This window comes from Lissotriton helveticus, chromosome 1_1 (assembly GCF_964261635.1).
Source record: "Lissotriton helveticus chromosome 1_1, aLisHel1.1, whole genome shotgun sequence".
Taxonomy (NCBI): domain Eukaryota; kingdom Metazoa; phylum Chordata; class Amphibia; order Caudata; family Salamandridae; genus Lissotriton; species Lissotriton helveticus.
The window spans coordinates 1,380,849,550-1,380,870,593 of NC_136057.1; the positions used below are offsets into that span (position 1 = coordinate 1,380,849,550).

A 21,044-nucleotide genomic window follows, 5' to 3' on the forward strand; every position below is an offset into this window, starting at 1 on the left:
AAAGTAGGCATTGGATTTAGCTTCATTTATGGCCAGGCCCGAAATATGTTCAAGCTGCGTAAAAATATTTGTTGTGGGGTATAGGTCATTCTGTAGGTTCTTGAAGTAGAGGATTATACCATCCGCGTATATTGACAGTGTGTGTGTATTTGGATCAATAGGGATGCCCTGTTCTGCTGCGTCTCGCCGAAGATTAATTGCTAGTGGCTCGAGTGCTACCACAAAGAGTAGGGGCTATAATGGGCAGCCCTGCCTTGTACCCCTGCACACCGGGTAGGTCTGCAATATATGCACGCCTGAGCGAGCCCGTGCGGTAGGCAGAGTGTATATCAGTTTAACCCACTGCAAGAAATCAAGGGGGATACCAAATCTCGCAAGCACTGCTAGCATATACTCCCAGTTGAGGGTGTCAAAGACTTGGCCCAAGTCTAGGGAGATGCACCCAGCATTTGTTTAGTCATTGGGGGTTGCGTCCATTAGATAGGATAAGCATTGTATATTTAGAGAGGTACTTGCCCGGGCACAAAGCCACATTGGTCTGTATGTATGAGTTGAGACAAAAAGGGGAGTAATCGTCAGGCCAAGATCTTGCTTTGGATCTTATATTTTGTATTTCAAAGCGACTGTACGATATCCTGATATATCTTTAGGATTCCTGCCAGGTTTGGGGAGGGAAGTAACCAGTGCTTGCATTGATAGAGACGCTCCAACTGAGGGACCAGTTGAGCTGGGAACGTACTGTAAAAATAATCCGGGAGGCCATCTAGGCCTCATGTTTTGTTGCTTGGAAGCTCTCTGATTTCTTCCTTGATCTCAGCTTTGGCTATTGGGCCTGCCAGCTCTTTCTGGTCCATCTGAGATAGTCGTGGGTAGGTGAGGACCCTAAGGAATATTTCTGTCATGTCTGCACTTACTGCTGCAGAAGCCCGATACAGCCCCTTGTAGTTGTGCCTAAAGGCTGAGATGATTTAGCTTTGTGTTGTTACTGTCAGACCGTCTGCTGTGGTGACTTCATGTACTGGCGAGGATCGTGGAGTGTCTCATGATAGCCATACTAGAAGTGTACCAGTTTTGTCCGACTCTGTGTGTCGTTGATGTGTATAGGATTGGTAGTCTATTACTCAGAGCCAATCAAGAAGTTCCGTGTGTGTGATGCGTGCATCCTGAAGGGCAGCAGCACAGTTGGGGTCCCATGCTGCATCGTGTTCTAAGGTCCCTAGTTTGTCTTCGACATTATTTAGTCCCTGGTGTACTGTTTGTCATGCTCCTACAGTCATACTGATAGCAGTGCCTCGGATGACTGTTTTGAATGCTTCCCACTCTGCTAGATATGAAGTGGCGGTGTTAGCGTTTTTAGTAAAGTAATTACTGATGGCGTCTGTCATAGCGCTATGGAACACTGCGTCCTCTAGTACTTGGGGTCACAGTCTGCAGGTTGGGATCGGTGTAGGGATCTTCCCCCAGGACAGTGCAAGTTCTATGGGGTTGTGGTCCGATAACATTTTACCCAAGTATGTTGTGTGCATGACTTGGGTGACAAGGGTGTCGGAGCAGAACACTGGGCCGAGTCTAGTGTGTAACATGTGTGGTGGGGAGTAGAAGAATTATTCACGGAGGCCTGCATTTTTAATGCACCAGGCATCCAATAGGGACCAAGCTTGTGCCCAACTTCGGAGGGCATTGGCCTGCTTGATGGGGGCTGATCCCTGTAGTGACAGATGTGAGCGGTCTTAGCAAATATCGAGGACTACATTATAATCTCCACCTAGGATCCACATGTATCCTGCCCAGTCAGCTAGTACTGGATTTAACCCTTTCAGGAACTTGTCCTGGTCATGGTTTTGGGAATAGATGATGCCTAGCACTACATGTATCCCATCTAGTTTACTGTGTAGTAAAATATACCTGCCAATAATATCAATACACCTTTCTAAGAGGGCAAATGGCATACCATTACGGACGCAGACAGCTGCTCCTCTTGCAACTGCCGAGTATGATGTATTAAAGATCTGGCCTCTCCATTTCCGCTGCAGTTTAGCCGCTTCAGAATTGGTGAGTTGTGTCTCCTGTAGGAGGACTATCTGTGCTTTTCTCCTATTGTGTTGGGCTTATACTCTATGTCTCTGATGAACTGAGCCCATGCCCCTGACATTCCAGGTGACTATATTGTAGTTCCCTGGAGCAGCCATGTAAGCGTGTGCATTGATAGATTGCCGTACTGCATCTCGGAAAGGTAGGATCCTAAGTGGCGAGCCAAGCCTAAAACTGTTCCCCATATAACCAAATACTAGGTCCAGCAGAGTAACTGTGCTGTACCAAACTGGAAACCAGATGTATAACCGTTCAGACATCAACCAGTTTGCTTTCGCAGTAGGGGTCATGGGTGCTGAGTCTTACAGGTCCCGCGTGACCTTGGTTATTCTTGCTGCGGTAGCGTTGAGCTGGGCCAGACAGCATTCTTAATAAGGCGTGGACAGTGGTGTACAGCAGGGACTATCCTACCATTCCCGCATCCACCAGTGGCATCGGGGTCTTCACTTGTAGGGTGTTATCTTTATCCTTTTACCCCAAATAGTCATTTAATAACTGCGCGGTGATTATGGGCAACAATGTTAAGCTGCTTTCAGAGTCCTGGTGTTGGCAGTTTCTTCTGAGGACTCAGCAGAAGAGATGGGGTCCTGTTCCTTGAAGGCCGCCGCTGTGATCAGGGCCGAATTTCGGTCCTCGAGGACTTGTTCAGGTGTTGGATCTTTTGCTGGTGGTTTCCGGGCAGGTTTAGTGTTGCGCATTGTCCCTGCTTGCGTTGTACTTGAATCCTGGGAGGTATTCTGCGTAGATGTCTAGGTTGCACGTGATGGGAAAGTGTCCTCCATCCAGTAGTGTGCTTCCTCCGGGCTGTCAAAGAAATACGACTGATGTTCGTGCATAACTTTAAAGTGAGTTTTGTTTTTGCAGCCTGGTAAGAAGCCCTCTGACACTGAACCATTAGTGTGAAATCCGGGTACAGAGAAATTAGTCGATTTTCATACAAAAGAGGGACTTTTTCCCTGGCATTTCGGAGCAGCGTGTCTCGGTCCTTATAATTAAGTATCTGAGCTACCACCGGTCTCGGAGGTGCCCCCGGAAATGATTTTTCGTAGGGACTCTGTGTGCTCTTTCTACACAGAAGAAGTCCGTTAGTCCCTCTGGGGCCACCACCTCGCGCAGCCATTTCTCAGCAAACTTTGTTGCATTGAGACCCTCACAATGTTCTGGTAGGCTTATGATGTGGATATTATTCCTCCGTGAGCGTCCTCCAGCATCTTCTATTCTGTCCTGTAGACACTTGGCGTTGAAGTTGTGTTATTTGGTACGTATGCTTTTTGTGCTGGGGTGCAATTTCAGTTATGAGGAATTTGTTGGTTTTCGCTGCATCTGCTAATTTTGTATGGTTGGCCTTTAGGAGGGTAAAGTCAGTGGTTAAGGTTCCTAGTTGCTGTTTGATTGCCCCTATCTCCTGTCTAGTTTGAGGTCTAGTTTGTGAGGTCTAGTTTGTCCGGCGTTGGTGCCATTTTTGTGGGAGGGGCATGCTCTGCTACAGGCATAGAGGTGGGATTCTCATGGTCTCCGTGCTGTAGTCTGTCAGCTGCCATTGGTTCCACTTGTTTGCCCCTTGTGCGGCCCATATCTTCGTGTGGGATGCCGCAGCTCCATCCCCCAGTCCCACTTTAGTGCCAAAACACCCAGGAGAAGGAGCCCAGGACAACTACAAAATGAGTCGTGAGTGGGCACCAAAGGGACTTCTTTATCGTCCAGGGGTCAGGGAGAAGTGATTGTGTGGGTGCTCTTCAATACTGGGTCAGATTTCCAATTGCATAGCTGCCTGCTCAGTAGAGGCGGGGGGAAGCTGCTGCATGTTCCTGCTATTAGCCACAGATGCCCTTTGTATCTTGTGATTACCTACTCCCAGGGGCCATGCAAATGGGCCTCCGAAGTTACTGCGGTTCCTGGGACCCCCCACACGCAAAAGGGGAGCAGGTTCTATACTGCAGCAGTGTGGGCTGTTATGAATTTCTTGGGTCAGGCCCCGGCATCTTTAGCAGCTCCCAGACAGGGGAAAGGTTTAGGGATCCATGCAGGCGTTAACCCCTCACGTCTTCTGTGCTCCCAGGCGCAGATAGTTTTCAGCCCAGCAGGGACTCACAGCCAGGCTGGCCCACTGCACCGCCAGCTGTTGCTAACTTCACAGCCAATCAGGGTTCTTTTGGCCACCGGCCACCTCTCACCCAGCCCCACAGTCAATCTTCATGCACCCGTTGAGGATCGAGGGCACCTCCCACATCCGACCACCCCAGGGCCCGGCAGCGACTGTCAGAATCTCCCGGGCCGAGCGCGAGCTGGAGGCAGCGAGGATCGCAGCAGTAGGTAGGCTTCAGCTCTCATTCCCAATCGCGTGCAGGTACCAGCGCAGATTTTCCCCATGACTCCTCCTTAGGGCCGTGGGACCAGCACTACCGTTTCTTGGCTCGGCCTGTGCAAGCAGTTCCTTTCCTTGGCTCTTGGGTGCGGCAGCAGGCCTGTGTTCTTGCACCTACACGCTACTCCCTGTCCCAGCCAGTTCAGCTCCCTGGTTCATGGGGCCCTGGTACCTACAGTCTTACCGTGGGGAAGGGGGTCGTAAATGATGACTTTGCGGTCCGCCGGGGTGGCCGACTTGCTGCCTTCGCGCCTAGTCGCGCTCTGTCTCAGTGTTCTCGGGGGTCGCTCAGCCGGATCCGGCTAAATAGCTAGGCCACGCCTCGGGTCTTCCTCAAGTCTGCTCATAGTCCACTTGCACCTGCACCAAGGGATGGCACCAGGCCGGTGCCGATCAGTGAGGTCTCCCCTGCAACCTTGTTCGCACAGTGTGGGGTGGGGTGGGGTGGCTCGGGCCGCTTCTGTGCACTGCTCCCAGGTTCCGGCCGGGTCTGATCAGTACCCCCCGGTTTGCAGCACTGTGGCAGCAACACTTTTACCGCGGCAAGGGATCATCTTCCACCGGCTGCTTGGCTTTCCAGCACAGCCTGCTTGTTCTTTCACCGCCCAGCCATGTTCCTGTGCAAAGGTCGCAGGGCTGCTTCACAGTTTCTGGCTAATCGGCAAGGCCGAGCCGCGTGGCTCTTCCGTTTCACCACATCCACCCCAAAATTTAGCTCATGGGGAGACGAAACTGAGACATCAACACCGCAGCCTTACTTGACCATTGCAGGATGAGCACGAGCGGCTGATGCCCCCGCCGCGCCGGTGATAAGTGCAGGATTTAGCGGCCTGGGCCTGGAGCTCTGTCACTGCACGGGCCCATGCTCGGCAGTTGGCCACGCCCCCTTCCCCAGGCTGTTTGCACATAATCCTGCAGGTAATGAGGAGGTCTGCGAATCCTAGTAGAGTGAAAACCTCCCGCCCCGTCACAGGGACCTAGGCCATTTGCCCTGAAAGCCAGGTCATATCAGCATCACTCGTGAACATGAACCTGTTCAGGCCTACCCGCGGCTCAACACACTCACGCATTACCACATCACTGTCACCAACTCCCCCTTTTTGGTACAAAGCCACGTAGCGTTTGTTCCACTTGCTGCCATTATCCAACAGCATGTAGCTGCAAAAGCTTTTTTGGCTTTAACAACCCATTGCATAGTCTCCCATTCCTTATTTTGACCCAGTCCCCAGCATTCACCTCCTTGTTACCTGCCATGACCTCCTTACCACCTATTTTCTTGCGACGCAATCTCATAAGCCATGCTGGAGTGGACTTTGTTTCTGGTTTCCACCCACGCATTTTCTCAAAAGGAGAAATCACGGTCACACAGTGTGCTGTGGTGCGATGGGCCCATACCATGTCATCCACCATCATTCTGACATCTTTCCCACTCTGGAGAGCAACAGAAGTGGTACCCTTCACTAAGCAATTGGCTCGTTCCGCCATGCCATTGGCCTGGGGGTTATGAAGTGCAGTGCGACAATGGATGATACCACAACTATCTAGACATTTCTCATTTCATGTGAAACATGTTGGGGACCATTATCTGTGATAAGGACCCGAAGTAACCCCTTTTCCAGAAACAAACCTTTCAAAGTGTCCACTGTTCTTCTGGTGGTGATATCAGGCATAAACTAGACAACTAACCACTTGTAGTGTATGTCCACCAACACCATGGCACTATTCATTCCAGCATCCAACAGGTGCATAGGTCTGATAAAATCTAAACGTACCTTGCTCCAAGATAAACCAGGGTCTTCAATGTGTCCTTGTGTTGCATGGACACTGGTCTTAAGTCTTTTTTCACTCTCCTTACTCACCTCATAATCCACCACACGAGACGTGATCTGATCATCCATACTGGGCCACCAAAAATTTTCCCTTACGCGTTTCTTAGTCATAGTTTGTCCTAAATGACCCTCATCTCATGGGGAGCCGACGCGTCGATTGGGAAAGCTGCATTTGACCCTGCCAGCACTACGACTCCCAGGGGGCCAGGAGAGGCTCGCACCTGAGACTGCTTTGCATTGCCCCCAGCACCTTCATAACAGCTTGCCGCTCCCGCTTCGCGGGAGCCGCCACACCAATTGGGAAAGCTGCATTTGACCCTGCCAGCACTACGAGTCCCAGGGGGCCAGGAGAGGCTCGCACCTGAGACTGCTTTGCACTGCCCGCAGCACCTTCATTACGGCTTGCCACTCCCGCTTTGCGGGAGCCGCCGCTCCGATTGGGAAAGCTGCATTTGACCCTGCCAGCACTACGAGTCCTAGGGGGCCAGGAGAGGCTCGCACCTGAGACTGCTTTGTACTGCCCTCAGCATTATTTTTTGGTATTTAACTATTTGCTTTCCCCGATACACGGGACGTGTGCGGGCGCGCGGCGGGCAAAGCCCGAGCCAAGGGCAGGCCCGTCAGGGGCCGGAAGAGGCTGGGCTGGGCCCCCCCTCTGAGAACTGACTCCCGAAACACATTTCATGAGATCGGACATTTTTTGTGAGTACTTTGTGAGTGTAGTGTAGAATACAACTCCATTATTGTATTCTTAAAATGTCTAAATGCAAATTGAGTAATGTAACATCTAATCAGAAGGGGGCCCGGCAACATCACTTTTGACCTACATCTCAGGGGCTATGGGAGCTATTGAAGAACAAATCCACATGGTGGAAGAAACATTAACAAAGGGGGGGAGATGTAGATGCGGTGGAGAAAGGGGATACTACCAGTCCTATAGTGAAACGAAAGGAGGGTAACTGTAAGAGTCCGCATAATGGATGCATACAGAATGTGGACAACCAAATAATTTTAAGTGATCACAGTAAGATGGGAGAGGATCCACACCCTCCTTCTAAACGCAGTAAGATTTCTGCACGTTTGAAGGGATGTCAGGCAATTGAAGTAGCTGACCCAGAATTGGTCACTGGCCATACTGATAAGGGCGGCAAAAAGAGAAAAAGCACTAAGAAACAAACTGCGCTAAAAACCTATATGAAGAAAAATCAATATAGTGTGGGTAATAACTCTATTGCCGCGATACTGGAGGGCCAGAAAAGGATAAAGGATGGCCTCCAGAATACGATGGATTCCCTAAAATCATACGTTACTCAGGTACTGGGGGTAGTATCAGAGTGACTAATATATAAACCATTATACGTGGCACTACAGGCAATTTTAAAGAGGGGACACATAGCAGCACTGGGGGCTTGAAGGATCCTAGTATAAATACTCCCATTAATATAATGGCCAGACGAGCCCCATTGGTTGGGAAAGGGTGAAAAGAGCTCAAGGGGGACTGCACAGTCTTCTCTTTTAGCGATCCCAGATTAATTAGGGAGATCTTGAATAGGGCAGGGAACAATCGTTATGATTTTCTTGATATTAATATATTGCCTTTAGGATTTTTCTACCCACCAGCACAGACAGGAAGAAATTTTGAATTGAGACGTCCTGTTGATGCACCCTCTGGGAGGAGATTAGTTAGGGACCTTCAAGATGCACAACCCACATGCACAAACTGGTTACATCCAAATCGCTTTGAATCCTTGACACGGTTGGATGACCAGGATTGACAGTGTGATACCAATGTGAGGAAGGAAACTCATGGGAACTCTGTTATGTCTTTAGGGATGGAGGATAGCAGGGGAAATAGTGAGTTGAACACTGGTAACAGCTTACGCCTCGAAGAGACTATTCCCATGCGGGAGAAAAATAGCAGCCAGCCTGATGATGTTTTCACCGACCGACCCCCAACTATTTTGGATAAGATAGATATTACTGGTCAGACAAGGACTTCACAGGGAACATCCTTTAATGTGAAAGAGAAGGGGGACGAAGCGAGCCCTTGTAAAATTCTGAGTTGGAACATTGCAGGTCTTGCAGCCAAAGTACATGATCCTGAGTGGCTATTATTCGTGGATAAGTACGATATATTATGTTTCCAAGAAACATGGTTAGAGAGGGAAACCCATATTCAGGGCTTTAGTACATTTCATACTCCAGCAATTGATACCAATCATGGCCGTAATAAGGGGGGGTTGTGTACCTACATTTCAGTAGAGGCTGGAGTAACAAATGTTAAGATCAAATATTGGTCCGAGTTCTATCAGATCTTGACTCTGAAGTTAAGATGGCATAAGGAAGTGGTTTTAGTGAATTTCTATAATAATGTCCCGAAAAGAGATTGTCTTTAGGGAACTAAGTAATGTCTTTAAAACCATAGAGGAAAACATGACAGGAGATATGCCTCTAATATGGGTAGGGGATTTCAATTGTTCACTCTGTGCACACAGCGAACAGGGCATTTGCGGACTAGGCGAAGATAACGAGGATATTTCTTCACATTTTACTCATAATAAAAGTGGGGAGTTGCTTAACGATATATTACATCAATTTGACCTAGGCTTTGCAAATGAGTTGTGTTTAAGTCCTATACCTTTCCATTCAACTTTTAATGGGAGAGGCTGCAACTCTATTATTGACTTTGTCATATTGTCCAAGAGATATGCCTCTTGCGTCTTGGAGTGTATAACAGAGGTAATCTCAATGAGTGATCACTACCCAATTAGTCTAAAGCTTCTCGTTTTGAGAAACTATAAAAATAGAAAGAGGCAGGCTCCTTATGAGTATGGGCTACGACTAGCTACCACTAATGGTTATTCCCTAAAATGGGATAGAGTTCACCCTGAGGCTTTTTTGCGTAATTTAATTACTAAAACCCAGTCTGAAATGGAAACATGTCTTACACAGGGGAGCGCTATTGAGGATGTTTATTCTGCCTTTTTAAAGATATCAGAGGAGGCTTGTAGACTCCTAAGGAGGGAAAATAGTCGTGGAAGATTTAAACCGAAGGGTTGGTTTGATAGAGACTGTTCTAGAGCCCATACCCACCTTAAAAGGATACTGGATACTGTACCAAAATGTAAGGAGGATATTAGACAGGCGAGGATTGCCTATCGCCTTGCCCTGAAAAAACATAAAAGTCAGTTAAAGAAGGAAGCCTGGGAAGTTTTACATCAGGCATGTGTAATGAAGGACAATATCGGTTTTTGGAAAGCCATAAACTCTCCTTTTTATCAAGATAGAGAGGTAGATATCATAGACGTGGCTATTACGGGAGAAAGGTGGGTGGAATATTTTGGGGACCTCTACAAATCCAAAGGAGTTGTCGCCGATATGCGAGTAGTTAGTGAGCAGGGAGTTTTCCCCCTTGATTTGAACATCACTTTAGAGGAGGTGACAAGGGCCATCAGGGAGAGTGCGGCAGGGAAAGCACCAGGCCCGGACGGGGTTCCAGTGGATGTCTACAGATCGAATACAGATCTGTGGGCCCCACTGTTAACGATGGTACTAAATAGTAGCACTAACTTTAAACTTATCCCTTCCTGGTCAGATGCGATAGTGGTACCTATATTTAAGAAGGGGAACAGGAACGACCCTAGTTGTTGTCGGCCCATTTCTCTCTTGGACGCTCTAATGAAAATTGCTGGGAGAATAATTTTAAATAGACTTCAAATTTGGGCGACTGAGGCGGGCTTTTTAACAAATTTACAATATGGTTTTCGTTCAGGCATGGGAACTATAGAGCAGGGATTGAATTTGGCTTTAATTATAGATAAATACACCAAGGCAAAGAGAGGGAAACTTTTTCTTACTTTTGTAGATTTGAATTCAGCTTTTGATTGGGTTGACCATGGTATGTTATGGAACACTTTAGAAGATCTTAAGGTGGACCCGGTTTTAATATTGTTTATAAGGGAAATGTATAAGAACGCAGGGGCGAGGGTGCGATATGGGAAGATGGTGGAGTGTTCTGCCAAATTCCCAATCGAAAAGGGTGTCAGACAGGGGTGTATACTGGCCCCATTTCTTTTCACACTTTATATTAATAGCTTGGGCCAACACCTCAGTAGAGATCAAAATGACTACCCGACTATTGGGGGCTCCCCCTGTCCCTGTTTTACTTTACGCCGATGATGCGGTGATCATGTCAAGGACCCAAGGGGGCCTTCAAAGGGCAGTTAGCAGTTTTGTTATTTATATGAAAGAGAGGGGCCTAAGAGTGAACATAACAAAGACATTTACCATGGGCTGTGGCAAGAATGGAGGCATAACATGTAATGTTTATATCGATAACAGAAAGGTAGAAAACACTGGCACCTTTTGTTATTAAGGTATTACTTTTGATAAGAAAGGAACATGGAAATCGGCAATTAAGGCCAGAAAGTTGAATTTTAGCAGAGCTGTGGGGGCAGTCACAAATTTTGCTAAAAGGATAGGAGGAAGACCTATACAAGAGTTGCTGGAAGTTTATAAGTCAAAATGTATCTCCACTGGACTATATGGGGCAGGTTAATGGGGCATCGAAGGATCGAATATAATACAAACCTGCGAAAATGGTTTTATTCGCTACCTCCTGGGTGTCCCTACCTCTTCTGCTACCTACAACTGCCATCAGGAACTGGGACTCTCTTACATATCAGACACCATCAAGATAGCTCTGTTACTACTGTGGCATATGGTCTGGCTAACGGACGAAACAGGCTTTAATAGGGATGTAATTCGGGACTGCTTTAAACTAGATGGAGTCAAAGATATGGTGTGGCTCAATTATATAAAAAAAGATAACTAATGCTATTGGACATCTCGAATATTTTATGGACCCCGGCAGCCTGGAAGACATCTCCAGAAAAGATTTGGAAGCTCGCTGTTTGAAATATTTTGAAGATCAAAGATGGTGCAAAGAGAGAGAAAAACATACGGTAATGGCAAATCAACTGATTATGAGTGGCGTGGGCATTCAACAATATTTGTTGATAGTACAAGACAGCTTTAGCCATATGCTTTTGCCCCGATTTTGATTTGGTTCCTTTTTTAGAATGGTTTTATTCCCGGTGGTAAATGATTGGTCATCTTACACACTTGTATGCCCCTGCGATGATGTTTCATTACAATCAGCCCTGCACTCCACTCTATTTTGTAAAATTTTCTCAGTACCTAGAAAGAAATACCTTAGACTGATTCTTAGAAGCTGGAATATTAGATATTGTAGGGTAGCATTTCTAAGACTACAGTTGTTAGAAACATCAGCGACTATTCTGGCTGTAACAACTTATTTAAAGGCGATCATTAGGTCCCGGGCCACAATGTAATGTTTTTTCTATAGGTTTATTTCTTCTGTTTTTACCATTTGATTATGGGGATTTATTAATATTTTTGCCAAGGTTCGTATTATTACTATACTGTGATATCTTTTTATACATTTTCGATTGTGTTTTTAAAAATAGACCCTGGCATATTATTAATGAAATTTTGTCTTTTTTTATGAAATGTTTTTGTGTAATCCCATGAGCATTGTTCCTCCTTTTAGATATATACCTTGTATTTGTCTATTGGTTTTTCTTGTGATTATATATTTGACTGTTTTTAAGCATTTATTTATTTTTTATTTTCTTGTACTTTTATGATTTCTCATGCCATGAAATCGAATAAAGTTTTATTTGATTTGATTTGACCCTCATGGGCTAACACAATGATTTTGTGCTTCAAACCCTCAGGTGGAACAAACATATCATTCCCCATGAGCACATTGGAATCACATAAAGTAAATTCATTCAAAATCTACATAAACGGTCTCACAGCAGGAGCCAGCATACTTTTCCTATGCTCACCATGCTCCACCATCCACTCAACGCTTTCAAGGACTGAATCCGCATCCATGCACTCACGCCACTCCTCAGACGAGAATGTACCACCAATGCACTCTTCAACATCACTCAAAGAAGCCACTGCTTCCTCTTGTTCCCATGCAGAAACACCATGTCTATTAGCTCCCGACCATTTTAAAGACATGCAGGAAAGGCAGTCAGCTTGCATATTCTTCCAACCGGGAATGTGGGCAACACAGTACAGATACTCTTGAAGTCTCAAAGCCACCCTAGCCAGTCTAGCTGACCCCTTACCAGTTCCACCAGGAATCAAAACTTTGACCAAGGGTTTACGATGTGTTATAATGCAAAAATGTAAACCCCATGAAAATGTCCTAAAATGTTCAGCTGACCATGCTGCCACCAGAGGATCACGCTCAATAACCGAACAGTTACTCTCACACTCCGTAAGAGAACGCAAGGCAAAAGCTACCGTTTTTTCAGTAGCTGCATGTACCTGGGATAAGATTTCCCCCAATCCACATGCACTTGCATCTACAGTTAAAAAGGTTTCGAGTTCGGTGTCAAATGGTTCAAGGATACCAGCTGCCCAAATGTCTTTTCTAACCAGATCAAGCGCTCTTTTCTGACTTTCACTCCAAGCAAACGTACACCGCTTACACAGAAACATTCTGAGGTCTTTAATCTTGCTTGCAAAATTGTGGACACATTTTGCATATTACTCAATAAGACTCATAAATGACCTCAACTGGTCCTTGTCCCGAGGAACAGGTGCATACTTAATGGCCTTCAACAAATCAAATTTTGGTCGGACACCCTGTCCTGAAATAGTATGACCAAGATATTCGATTTCTGCCACAAGGAATCTGCATTTGTCCTTCCTCAAGGTAAGGCAAGCCTCCCTCAACCTACCTAACACAGACCTCAATATGTTGCTGTGTTCTTGAAGGAACCCTCCAAAATCCAGAAAATCATCTTGAAAAAACTTTACATATCCCAAACCCCTGAAAACCTCACACATGATTCTTTGAAAAACGCTTGCAGCCGAGGATAACCCGAAGAGCATTCTCATAAACTGAAACTTATCCTCCAAGGTGATAAAAGCCAGAAGATTTCTGGAGTCTTCATGTAGCCTGATCTGGTGGTAAGCACTCTTCAGGTCAAGTTTCAAAAAAATACCTACCACCCGTAAGCAACAGTAGCAGTTCATTTATATTGTGGAGCAGAAATGTGTTGGTCACCACATGTTGATTTAAACTGCGAAGGTCCACACAGAACCGGAGTTTGCCATCAATCTTCTTAGCTTTAACAACTGGAGAGACCTACTCTGAAGCTTGGAGTAAGCGTGGACATCTCTATAAGAGATCAGCTTGTTTTTGCATGGTATTCTCAAAATGTTCAAGGAAGACTTTTGAGTTGTAGGAGCCCCACTTTGTCTGAAACAATTGATTTGACAAAAGGAATAGAATACAACAGGTTGTTATCTTGATTTCCGTAGGTCTTCCATTCAGTGCAGATGACGCCACTGAGTTTATTCTAACTACACTCTTGCCATCGACTAAACCACTGTGAAGAATCACTCATTCATACAAACACACATGTACACACTGTGCCAGGAATGCATACAAGGATGTACAGATATATGCACAATCTCAGATACGGAAACACACACAAACAGGCTCAAACAAAATTGGAGTGCTGAAAACCAAACTTTCCTGGGGCAGTCATCTTTGTCATTAGTTTGCATGCAGTTTAACTGCAGGGCTCACGATTCCCAACTCCCATCTCCTAACACTGGGAAACTGCACACTAGAGCCGGGTCCAAGAACTTCTATCCAATCAGAAGCCAGAATAAGATTGGAGGTACTGAGGTAGACCTCATTTCCCTATTCAGACTTCAGACTGGGTGACAGGGTCCATGACTGACAAGTCCTAGAGCTAAAGCAGAATGTCAGATATGTATTCTGACATTGTGAGATTGGACAATAATATCCACCGCTGGACACTTGTGTAATACAGCCAGTGGAGCCCTCTTCCACTGCCAATGTGACCTTCAGCTTTTACAGTCCAAGATCCATCTGTGAGATAAATTGTTTTCATGTAAAAGCTGTAATATATCAAGCAATTAGTTGCAGAGGGACGCAGTTGGTTGGTAAGCTGGTGCCCTCTATGGATGAGCTGTAATGATCTGAACACATATAGCAATCAAAAACATAACAGTACAGCTGGTTGGGGCCATGAGTCCATATAGCAAGAGACACTAGAGAAACTGATCACCCTTCCAGCAGAAGGTTAAAATATAAATATTATGAGTATTAGGGCAAAAGGAACAGTCAGAAAATATGTGCACAGTTAGGGGTGACATTAGGCCATTCAGCATTTCTCCAGGGGGTATTTCTTTGGGCTGAATATAGTAAGGTGAAAGATGCAGCTGTGAGTGCCTTGATGGAGACAGAGTGCCATAGTGTAGGTGTGTTGCAAGAACACACTTATAGTGGGAGTCTTCTTGAATCTGTGAATGTTGAGCTGTAGTATGCTTAGCCTCTTAGATACCTCAACTAACTGGGTAGGAAATATTATATGTGAATTGTCTAAGTTATACAATGCATCACTAATGAGACAGAGATCTCCGGCTATATCTACTTATTAAACAAAGGCAGTTGCTATTGCCCTATATGGAGCCGAATTATGGAGATATGTTGATACCACATTACTGGCCTTCGCTGAAAATACATGTTTAATATCGCAGGTGATGCTTCCTCAGAGCACCCCTATGCTGCCATTAAGGTGGGACATTGGTATCAACTCAATCAAGTAAAAGGTCAAATTGCGGCCTGTATTATATTGGTGGAGACTGAAGACCACTCCTGCCCTAGCAAATTATTTCTGTGCTTAGTGGGAAATTGTAGAGTTGGACAAGGGCAGGAATGTCAAATGGGTGACAAGTTTTAAGGCATCTCTCTCTCTTCAATGGGTCTTGAAGATCTTTGGGCAAGAAGTCTCAAACTGCCTGGCCAACTAGATCTAATTTGAAGGAGGTCTTTTGGGAGTACATCTGGGCTGCAGAAGTCAGAAGAACCAATTTGGGTTTGACTACAGCAGAGTTCATGGATATCAAAAACTCAGAGGGAGTTTGAGCAGTTTTTAGATTATGTCAGTGCACCTTTGGCTAAACAGTTATATGTCAAATTTCGATATGTCACCCTCCCTGTTAAGACCTTTACTGGAAAGTGGAAATCTAATACCGATCATTCACTTACATACCCAGTTTGCCTTAAAGCAGACAAAACCCTGATGCACTCTTTCGAGCAACCTAAGAAGCGGTGGCTAATTCCTGTGTGCAGAAATCTGAGGTTTAGGCAATCTGTTGAGGCACTTAGGTTGCTGCGTGCAGATGTTTCTGAAAAACAGATTTGTGCGGTTGCCAATTTTTTTTACCATAGCTGGTGTATAGGATCATAGGTGCTGTACCTGCTTTAATAGATCACCACAGAGACACGCTTCTCCACACTGGCCCTTCTTCCCTAGGCTTAATGAGCTTTATTTTTAAGATCTCAAATTTCCTTGAATTTGTTGCTGATATAACATTGTAGTGTACCAGCATTTCTCCCTTGATTGGCGTACATGTAAATCTTTGTATATGGTCAGCTTTATTATTGTACTGTTTATTTGCTGCTAGTCTCTATGCATATTTTAATATTTTATGTTTTGGTCTGTCTTTGCACTTTTGGAATCATAGCTTATATGGATACCCGGAAATGATGGTTTGTACATGTTGAATTATATCTATTGATTTTCATGGTTCTAGCTGCTTTGATGGTTTTACAGAAATAAAGCTTATTATGATGATGATAAGTGAATGCCCATCTTGCACTTTAGGAGGAAAGGTCTCTCTAAACCTTCTAAACGGGATACTCTGTTTCCATGAACCAGGCAGTGCATGCAAGCACTAAGCAAGGAGCCATGCTCATACATAGGCAGCCTAGCACTATAGGAAGACTTGGGCGGAGCAGCTACAGTGAGGCACACCACGTAAGTACATTAAAGACAGAACTCTTGGCTTTACTGATGCTTGTTTATTTGCTATACTGCAGTATATACTCCGTGAGTAGAATTTCAGAGCAATTTGGGGGTGTGGGTTACATTTTTAAATTAAGAAATAACTTTCGTCATCCTATTTTTTTAAATCTCAAAAAGTTAGATTTGTTGTAACTCCAAAACCAACATATCACCGTTTAACTCCAGCGAGGAGTGGGTATGAAGGGTGACAAGAAACAGTATCTTACGTGTCTAACAAAGAGAAGCCAAGACAAATACAAATCACACTGCAGCTATCCATCACTACTGCGTTTATTGTCTCCCCAAAAACTTTTGGCCTTTTTTTAACAGCAGCGTTACAGCAAATCACCTCATCTTAAAGAGTGTGAAAGATGCAGTTTTTAGCATATAAGACACTAAAATTCTGTGTTGTAGGGGTGGCATTGAATGATACAATAGTGCCAACACTCCCCTAATTGCAGGTAACTTTGCTACTGAAATCTGTACATCCTTATAAAAATGCATAATATGTGCAAACCGTAATAGTTTGGGAATTGGATTTCAAAATGTCTTTTGGCACCAAGAAGCCATTGCAGGGGACCGCTAATACTACCTGGGACCCTAGTTTGTATCCTAAGCTAGGGAGAAGGCGTTATAGGAGGATTGTCACCACCTTGAGGATCATCTCTAACAAAGTTCTCACCGCAAGCGAATCCTAAAGCCAAGAACGCCCTGCTGGAGGAAGCTGACTCTACCTGGGGTCACAAAACCACCGAGATGGCACTCATAGATGAAGATTTCAGGATTTCGATTCTTTAATGTGGAGAAGACACATATGGAATAAGCTCAAATTGCTAAATTACTCAAGTGCAGAGAGGGCACTGCTGGGGGAAATAGGCTGAAGTCCTCTAGTAATGAGAAGGTACTGTTGAAGGAAGATCTCTCTGCTGTAGTTCTCTTACCACAGAGACAGTTTTGCTTTCACCCTCCAAGCTGTTGTGAAAGATTGAGCACTGTGTTACCTTACCTGGTCTTGTCCTGCCTGTGCTGCACAAGTTTAGTATTCTGCTAGCTCAAATCATGACCTGGGTTTTCGTGAGGACTCTTGGCGGTGTTTTCTATACACTGCAACATTTTAGAAGAGGAAAGTAGGAGTTTTAAAAAAAAATAATTGGGAGAATGTATTTCCCCCAATGACGTCTATTGACATAGAGGTTTATTTCAGGTAGGAGCCAGCCAAAATTAAACTATTTTTGGCATAAACAATCTGGAGTCTCCTTCCTGAATCAGGTCTATTGGCATGTATGGCTTTCTGACGCTGCTGGGCCTAGCAGGATAAGTGGGTGTTCCACTCCATGCTTTTGAGGATAGCAATGCCTTAATCCAGGGAGGTCTCATTCTATTGTGAGCCTGGTTTTCTACTGTGTCGGGCTAGCAGCCTGGCTCTTTACCAGGGTACACTGTTGCTTGGCTGGTGATATGACAGCTTCTGCAGTTCCAGTGACCCTTGGCTTGACTGGTATCTGTGCCCACTCTATATTAATCAGTGACATCACCAGATTGTCCATCGGCACAAGAAGTGACATCACTGGATTTCCGATCATACATTGGCACCGGAAGTGACATCACTGATTCACCACCAAAACTGTCTTTAAAAGAAGAAGCCAAGCAAGAGGACTCCTCTCCAACACCCATCTGCAATGGAAGTGACAACATTGGATTCCCTATCATCTATCTACACAGGAAGTGACACTACTGTATTTCCAATCATCAATCTGCACAGGAAGTGAATTTGCTGGTTTGCTGCCAAGACTGACTTTTAAAGAAGAAGCTAAGCAAGAGGACTAATTTCTATCATCAATTTGCATAGACAGTGACATCAATGGATTTCCCATCATCCAACTGCGCAAGAAGTGACATCACTGGATTTCCCATGATCCATCTGCACAGGAGGTGACATGCCTCCTTTTTCCTCCCAGGATCTGCTTAATGACGGCTGCAGTGAAGACGTGACACTGGCCATGCCAAGCACCAGAAACCCTGGTATTCCCCCCTCCCTCTGCTATCCTGCTGAAACCCTCCGTGCCCTTAACCCTTATCACAGCTCCTCACAATTCTGTCTCACTACTCCACACAACAACACAGAGGGAGCGTTTTCCTGCACTTCCTGAAAGTTTTCATGCACTTATCCACAGTCAACACTCACTGCACCCACACAACACCCACTCTCTCTTACTCTCATTGACCTGCAACCACCCACACAACACTCTGTACTTGCATGCATGCACCTCAGCACCTGTTCACTCATCAAACATGCCACTGAGATCTGGGACCTGCAACAGGACAACACCCTGGACCTACTTTTCCTTACGGAAACATGGCTGAACCTGACATTGGCACCTGACATCACCACAACCATCCTGCCACTATAAATTCAGCAGGCAAAATAGACTTCACAAGCCTGGAATCATCCATAAGAAAGCCAGCAGCTGCACCACCTTCATGGACAGAGCATCTTATAACTTGGAACACCTTTGTTCAAGGTCCACAGCACAGCTAACTAAACCCTAAGTGGCACTCTCATTTATAGACCACCAAGACCGCACACCAACTTCACCAACACAATCACAGACTTTGTTGTATCACTCGCTCTCAATTCTAGCAATTACATACTACTCATTGACCTTGCTGGAAAACTATTCCAACTACAACTCAAAATTATTCATAGAAGACATTGGAAGACTGGACCTCACCGACATGTAAATGGATCTACCCATGTCGCTGGTCATCTCTGGGATCCTACCTTTACCATCTTTGACAAAATCTGAGTCAACAAGCCCACTACAGTCTCCTGGATAGACCACACCTTCATCAAGTTCAGCATTCCCGTCCCGGTCCAATGCACAAGCACCACTGCCAGACAATCCCACTGAAACTGAAACAGCATCACTGACAAGGACTAAAACACCGGTCTCAACACCCACCAACCTGAACACAGCGACGGTCTCCACAAAGTCATCAAGAATTTTAACAATTGGATCATCTCTTAGCCCCCCTCTCAAACACAGCTATACAACAAGATCTAGACCCCAGGCCAGTTGGCAGACGGAGTACTCAGACGGATGAAACACCACCTCAAACAGCTTGAGCTTAGACAATGTAGACAGGTTATTGTTCAAATCCACTCTGAGAGGCTACCACCAAATGATCTAGACCACCAAATATGCTGCTCTGGTGGACCGCACGAATGCCAGTACCTATAGAAGCAAGGAAATATTTGCCATTGTAAAGGATTTCACCTAACCAGTGGCCACCTCCAACTCAGCCACCCCCGTGCATGACCTCTGAAGCAATCCATCCCAATTTTTCAGCAGCAAAATCACTGCCATTTACAGTGGTTCCAACCCACTAGAAGACACAATAGACCTCACCACTACCCCCGGAACTTATCCAAAAATAATGCTAACTACATGGCCCGTCATCACCCCATAAGAAACAGCCACCACAATAAAGTCCATCCACTATGGGCAGCATCGAACCCCTTCCCCCACCACACCTAATCCAGATGACGGAAACCCGTCAGCACCATGCTCACATCCATTATGAACATCTGCACTTCTTCTGTGGCCTTCCCAGATGATTAGAAACACAAAACTGTCCTCACATATCTGAAGAAACCCTTTGCGACCCTTTAATGCTTGCCAACTACAGACCGATTTCCCTTCCTCCATCCCTGGCCATGGTTTTAGAGAAAATCATCAACAGATGCTTCACCAAATACCTCAAAGACCAGGAACTCCTCAATTCCACTCCGACTAGTTTCAGACCCAACCACAGCACGACAACTGCCTTCAGCTCTGCCATGGATGACATCTGCATGACTCTGGACAGAGGAGACACGCCAGCCCTCATCCTCCCGGACTTCTCTGCAGCATTTTACACAATCTCATATCCCATCCCCTACCAATGCCTACATGACATCTGAACCCAAGTACACGCACGCCATTGGATCTGCTCCTTTCTGACTGGAAAGACTCAGTCAGTCAGCCTGACACTGCACATCGTGGATGCCTGCATCCTCATCAGCGGAGTTCTGCAAGGATCCTTCCAGAGCCTGACCCTCTTCAAAGCATACATGCTCCCTCCGGCCAGCAACATCCACTCAAACAACACCAATGCCCTATCTTACGGTGACAACACACACAACTCATTCTCTCACTCACGTAGAAGATGCACAGTATAAGTTCAGTGTCTCTATGACTGAAATCACTCACTAGATGAAGACCAACTGTCTGAAGGTAAACACCTACAAGACAGAAATCGTAATCTTCAGGCAAAGCGCTTCACTATGGAACTCCACCTGGAGGTCAACAGAGCTCGGACCAACGCCAAGAACCTCGGGATCGTCATAGACAGCTAACTAGACAAGACCGGCCAAGTCAACACTGTTACCGATTCATGCTTCCATATTCTGAAGATGCTGAGGAAAATTTTCACATTAATCCCTGTCAACACCTGGAAAACCATCATGCTTGCTTTTGTCACAGGCAAGCTGGTCTACGGGAACCCCCTCTATGCCAGGAATGAATGGTCTGCAAAAGACTGAAGACCATTCAAAACTAAGCAGTTAGAATATCTCTTAACCTCCCACGTCACACTTACATTTCATTAAGACCTGAAGGACCTTCCCTGGATCCCCATTCACAAAAGGACACAATTCAAACTTCTCACCCACACTTTCAAGGCTCTACATAATACTGGCCCAGCATTCCTCAACATTCGCAGCTGCATTCACAGACCTTTCAGAGAACTCCGCTTGTCCGAACTCCTACCTGCACACATCCCACACAT

General features: G+C 45.6%; 1 long non-coding RNA gene across 7 annotated transcripts in view; it reads left to right on the forward strand.

Annotated features, from left to right (window-relative positions):
* Window positions 1-21,044, forward strand: part of LOC144825091 (uncharacterized) — a 1,621,997-nt gene that overhangs the window by 207,051 nt on the left and 1,393,902 nt on the right. For all 7 annotated transcript variants that reach the window (XR_013609275.1, XR_013609265.1, XR_013609268.1 and 4 more), the window contains exon 2: window positions 16,035-16,187. This is a non-coding gene — a long non-coding RNA (uncharacterized LOC144825091). The remainder of the gene's footprint in view (window positions 1-16,034; window positions 16,188-21,044) is intronic.